Source organism: Bolinopsis microptera, chromosome 12 (assembly GCF_026151205.1).
Source record: "Bolinopsis microptera isolate Bmic1 chromosome 12, MBARI_Bmic_1.0, whole genome shotgun sequence".
Taxonomy (NCBI): domain Eukaryota; kingdom Metazoa; phylum Ctenophora; class Tentaculata; order Lobata; family Bolinopsidae; genus Bolinopsis; species Bolinopsis microptera.
In genome coordinates, this window is record NC_087083.1 from 5286774 (window position 1) to 5293527 (window position 6754).

Genomic DNA, 6754 nt, shown 5'->3' on the forward strand with positions numbered 1-6754 from the left:
CCCCCCACCCTTTCGCTTTTTTTCCCCCCCCCTTCGCCCACCCCCCCCCTCCATCCCCCCCCCCCCGCTCCGCTCCCCCCCCCCACCCCCCGCGCTCCCCCCCCCGCCCCCCTTTTTTTTTTTTTTTCCTCCCAAACTATAGGATCATTTCCCTTCACGCCCCCTTATACCTTTCTTTTGGGTACTGAATGTTCGTTATGCCAGTACAATTACAGTGGATTGCGTTTTGGTTGGCGTTGGACACTTCATTTTTTTTTTTTCTTTTTTTTTTTTTTTTTCATCTTATTGTTCTTTTTTCTTTTTCATTAAAATGTAAGAAACGCTTTAAAGCTAAGAACTCAAAATTTTTTGCACACATTGGTTGATTATTTAAATCTTTCCGATGTTTCAAGTTCATTGTTTAAATTTGAGGATGAGTTTTGCCATTGCCCCCAAAAGACCATGGGATACGTGATTCCCGGAGCACTCGTCAGTGATCCTCTGCCTCATCCTGTGATCTCGCTCACAATCTGTTCAGAGTAGGCGTTAGCTATGTGTATTAATGAGGTTCATTAGGCTTTACCAAAAACATACTTAGGTGTGGAACGACCCTGATCATGATTGATTGGGGATACCGTTTTGACTTTGCTAGACTCGGCTTCCGGACCCAAACTGAACCCATATGTGGACTTTTCCCGACAGGGTAGCTTGGGAAATATTAATTATAACCAATCAGTCTACTTAATTATCTTTTAAGGAATGTCTCCATGGTCATGGTTACCATGAGATGGACATTTCTTGATTCTGTAATATACAAGTAGACGGTAGTAGGGGCGGTATCTCGAGTCCGTTCTCCGGGTGTTGAGGAAACTGTCTGTGTCCAGAAGTTGTCTGAGCTCCTCTTTGTCCGATGATTTGTTACTTGCTGAAGTCAACCATGATCCGCTACTGGGACACCATCTCTCTTCTTTGTATTGATTCTGATCTGTCTAACAAAGGAGTACTAATAGATGACAAGGTCCCAGGAGCCTTTTCGTCGCGGATCTGATCTAAAACAAGCTTACGTGTTTCACGAAAAGCAGTGCCGAAAAGATACGATCCAACTGCTCCTCAAGCATCGAGATCGACCCAGGGCTCGAGATCTGCAAACCATGGCAGGGCCCTCTCCCCAAAGCATCGGAGTGACGTGATCCTGGAGTTCAAGTTAACATGAGCCAAAGGTAACCAGCGTGCTAAAGGGTGCGTTCATCTGCTTTGGAAAGTTTGAAACAGTGGAAACTATAGAACGCCCATCAAGATTCCGTATTCTACTAGCTAACTTTCAAAAGCTAGACGGACACGTTGTCAGATATGCAGTGACCACAGTTTCCCCAATTTTTTACTGGATTAGGAACCAAACTATGGGATGAGACGTAGGAGGATAACAAATGCAGAGACGCCAGTTAAACGTTCGCTCTAACTAGTGGAAACACCGTAGAAGAGATGGAGGCTCTTCAATCTTCATGTAGCAGTATGTATTAATATTTTTAGACGGGTGTAAGCACTGCACAGGGCTCCAATGCTCTAAATTACAGTGGTTCATGATCTAGCCTATAGTGATAATGACCACAGTCATATACTGAAAATCGATTCGTTGCGGTGCTGTGTCGTATTGACTTGGGTTATGGTGTCGTATTGTCAATTTGGGTGCCCCCAGTAGTGAGTGACCTGGGTTCAGTTGTCGTTTTGGGATGTTAAGATGGTTGGACACCCATTAATGCTGATTGGGTGGCTTTAAACTGCGTTGGGAACTAGGTTCAATTGGGTTCAGTTGTACTGCCCACCTGCTGACAGGAAAACCACAAGTTTTAGAATAATAGATCTCGACCTAATCAAAATTCCAAACAAAAACAATTCAATAATTTCAATAAGATCTGTTCTAATGTTGTACCCGTGCAATCAACTTGGCCCAGTAATCATGGAAGCGAGCGAAGCCCCGTAAACCTGATTTAAGCTGCTCAAGCATTTTATTGTAAACATTAGTGTACATAACATCAATTAAACCACTTACAACGGCGAATTTAAAAAATGTGCTTATTGGGCTTTCAGTCAGAGTTTGGTCGCCACTATACCGAGAAACACAGTCCCGTAACTCTTAACCGTTTTTTTAATATAACGCTCGGAAATTTCCGCACACACATACAACATACACACATACACTACACACATAACACTACACACTACACACATACTCACATACAAACTTAAAATAACATACACACATGCACACCATACACACATACTCAGAGACACACATACACTCATAATCACATACACACATACACACTAACAATTACACACTTTCACACATACACACATTACACACATACCACACATACACAATACACACATACACACATACACTCATTCAACACATACACACATACACACTTACACACATTCACACATACACACATACCACATACCACCCCATACACACATACACACATACACAACCTACAACAAATACAAACGTTTTATCTTTATTTTAACTTTATTCCAAATCAAAAATAGAACATAATGATACATCCTTTGCTGACTGTTAGTCACCAGAGAATATAACACATGATTAAACGTAATTCATGCTTAACTCTCTCTGCTTTTATCTGTTGCAAAAGTCTTAAATGGTATAATCGTCTGTATTTACATGTCTAAAGTTTCTGTCACTAAATCGTTCAAAATTGTTTTTAACAAGTTTGATGGTGTCGTCCGGACTTACCTCTCATCAACTCTGACTCTCTACAGCATACGGTAAGGGCAAGTGGGCAGGTGAGTTATTATCCACTAGCAGGAGGATTTGACCGAGCATTCTCCCCCGTGCACGAGGCTACACGCTCACTTGTGAAACAACTTCGCAGGCGTTTTTTGAGTCACATTTCGTATGACAAGTAGGGTAGGGTCATGCCAATGATCGTACGGAGCTGTTCCCGTGGCAGGACATAAGTTTTTGAAGGAGTTTTTTAGATGTTGCCCCACTGTTGCTCATTATACTTCTGTATTGAATCAACAATTGTGCTTCATAATATCTTGAGTCGAATCTTCAAGGGTATACGTCAACCTTGTCCCAGGTACTTTTTTGTAGTTCTGGATAAGCAATGTTAGCAAGTATACATCTCTCTTGAATCTTCGATGCTCACAACTTCGAGCACTAAGAGATAGATGACCTTCCAAGGGTTCTCTTACCTCTGAGTGTCTCTCTTTGTTATTTCAACCCTGTTCTTGGCCGGCAGATAGAAGTGGGTGACTCGGTTTTGAGTCCCTTGACAAAAAGATTCACTCTTCCAAATTCTCTTTACATATTGGCAACAAGACTCCCAAATTGCTTTTATCCTCATCAGTAAAATCAACATCATCTGCGTTACTCCCACTCGAGGGGTAAACAGATTATCTGCTATGGGAGGGTTAGGCTTAGATAGGACAAAACAGCACGCAGGGGTAAAGTGCTGCTGCCAGATATACCTTACAAGACTTTTTTGTGGGGGACCAATTTGCGACGACCGAAATTTGGCGGTCCGATAAAATATGGCGATATGAACAAAAACGTCACAATTTGGACGTCACAGAAAATAAGGGTATTGTTCATCATTTTTGTGACAGTATGCAGTAAGGAAATTTCTGAAAATTCGGTAAAATCTTGTTCAAACTTAGTCCTGTATTAAGGACTGTAAGACTTTCATGTTAGACATACATGTATTTTTATGCACATTTAATCTGTTTTGCTTGAACATTCAATTCGTCATTGGTGTGGTAATAATTTGTCAAGATGCCAGAATTCATTTTTTTATTTTACTTTGATATTACTTTTAGAAAACAAATAAGCAGTGAAGGCACAGTCATTGGAGAAATAAGCTAAAAGATAATGCGACGGATTCTATAGACGACCGAAATTTTGGCGGTCCGAAAATATGGCGAAATTTTCGGAAAAACCGCCACATTTCGTACGTTATAATATGTCTTGTAAGGTAGAGTGAACAAGTTTCCAGCCAAACTGTCGGGCTTGAAAAGCTCCACTCGCTGTCAATAAAACTCTCCCGATATTGTTGAGTTCACTTGTCTTAAGTTTAGTATTTGCGAGCAAATCCTTACCAGTCGTATGTCATCCCATACAACCAGGCATCAGCTAAATGTCAAGTAAATACTGACCTCCTTTATAGGTATCAAAATAGCAGAGGAAATGGTCAGACTGCCCATCTTATGAAGAGACCAGCGTTTTTTTCCTGACAATGACAATAGTATCGCTGGGTCCAAAACGATATTTGCACAATATGCAGTTAAAGGCATTCTGCCAAGGACCAGTGTTACACATACACCACATTCACACATACCACACATACTCCATACACACATACACACATACACACATACAACATACACACATACATCTAAAATCACCTACCTTACAAGACATATTCATGTGGATCATAATTCTGGGGATCGGAATTATGGGGGAACGAAAATATGGGGATTTTTTTCAGAAATCCCCAAATTTCGTACCCCAAATTAAATTGTCGCATTTTCACGCTAAATTATTTCAGAGAAATCAAAATCAGTTTTTGATGGAATTTTTAAAAATCGTGAAAAACTAAATGTCAGTGTCGATTTAAGGTTGTCCGTTTTGAAGGATAAACATGCAAGATGGATTGTAGAAATATTTGATAAGTTTCATACAGATCGTGGTAAAACTATCATTAAAAACGGATTCAGGAAATCAGCTATAACTGAGGCAATTGAAATGTTAGAATTTTCGGAGCAGGATCCATTTGTTTAACAACAATGTTTAGCTGTTCAAGTTATTCCATAAGGGTGGAAATTGCATGTCTTCCTTATTCTATTTTGTACTTAAAGTTTTTCTAGTGTGAAACTAGTCGTTGTTATAGAAGTCTATATAAAATTATATGTGAGATAATTTTGAATCTGACGCACATTTTTCACGTAACACTGAAAACCAGTATTTTCTATTCAGTAATTTGTATACTAAGTAACTTTCTATTTACCTGAGATATGCGTATCCTTGTCTCACAAAACACGTAAAACAACTTATTTGACAAATTCACCTCAAATTAGCCCTATTTAAGCCAATTACATAAAAATTAATGTGTGGGATTTTAAAATGGCAGCCACAATTTTGGTAGTACGAAAATATGGGGATTTTTTCCAAAAATCCCCAAATTTCGTACCATATAAATATGTCTCGTAAGGTAAATTGTCTAAACTAATCTAAACTAAGCAGGATAGATCTTCAAACTGTTTGGGATGTTATAGACTTTTATTAGACCTATATTTTAAAAGCCATAGTAAAATTAGACATTCGCACTTTTGAAAAAACCACAACAATATATGATTGGACTAGCGTTTTAGCAAGTGCGAATGAAATTTCATTGATTTCGTGATTACCTACACACTATACGCCCAAGTTTTTAAAAATCACCTAAAAGTGCCAACTTTTGACTAATTCCTAGTTCCTTACACTTTTGTGGAGTTTGGCAAGGCCCAAGTGGCAAGGAATTTCATTGGGTCTTTATTACAGTTGATTACTGAGGGCGAGGGGTAAGAATTGCCTGTAAAAAAGTTAAGGCAGGATGGCCAAAAGCTGCATCCTACCCAAACTAAATTGGCTGATGGAAAGCAATGGCTAACAGTTCGCCTTAATTTCAAATTTGTTTCGAATATTTTTCACCTAGAAGGCCTAAAAGCAATTTAGCAATAGAGATCATTTTCAAAATCAGTTTCAAGAACGATTCATATAATGCGATATGCATATAAGCTATATATATATGGACACGTTCATTTGAGTTTGAGGATATTGGTAAACAAAAATAATAGCGTTTTCGACGATAGTGGCTTAATTTTGACATATATTAACCTAGCACGTTCAGAAGTTCTGAACATTAGCCACGTAACCCATACTTCCATATGCACTGCTCAGAAAGAAAATCTATTGTTGTTAGGTACTATAATGTTTCAAATGTCACATTTTGTGTGACTTAGTTAACTGCAGTTGTCTAATTATCATTCCTTGGTCTGAAATATAGTAGATTAGGTCAACCTAACAATTATGATACAACATTGGTTAAAGGGCACGGATCGAACGGTTACAAGGTAATATTTGGGTAACTTTGTCACACTCAGAATAACATAGCTCTATTCTACTGTGAGGTGTCCTAAAAACCCTTTCAACTCATTATCTGATGGTTGATCTACCAATCATAGCCCTAAAATATGTTGCTTTGGTTATTGGGAAATGAGGTTAATTCTGTCACAATATATGGAATTTTAAATTTTGGACGAATTATTTATATCTGATTTTGGAAAACTTTATATGATGACAATGTAGTTGATGCAAGTTAAGATCAGTTGATGTTTACATTGTCACAAAATTGATACGAAATCGTAAATAGGTTGAAAACAATGATTATAGAATGAAACAGTCTCTTATAATAACTCTTATAATAACTGATGTGACAAAGTAGACATGTCTTGCCCCTATTTTGAAGATCTATATTCTATAACTCTATTAGAATTCAACATTCTTTCAGAAAAAATTGGTAGAATATTGTGCAGAATATCAGAGCTTAAGTTTGACAATTTTAGGTTAAATTCGTCAAAGTCACTAGAAATGTGTCAAAATTAACTTTTCCTGCCCTAACAATTTCAAGATAGTGTAAAAATTAGCATAGGCTGCTTTATTACCTATATAGATCAATCCAAACTACTACAAAGTATATGTTAATGTGAT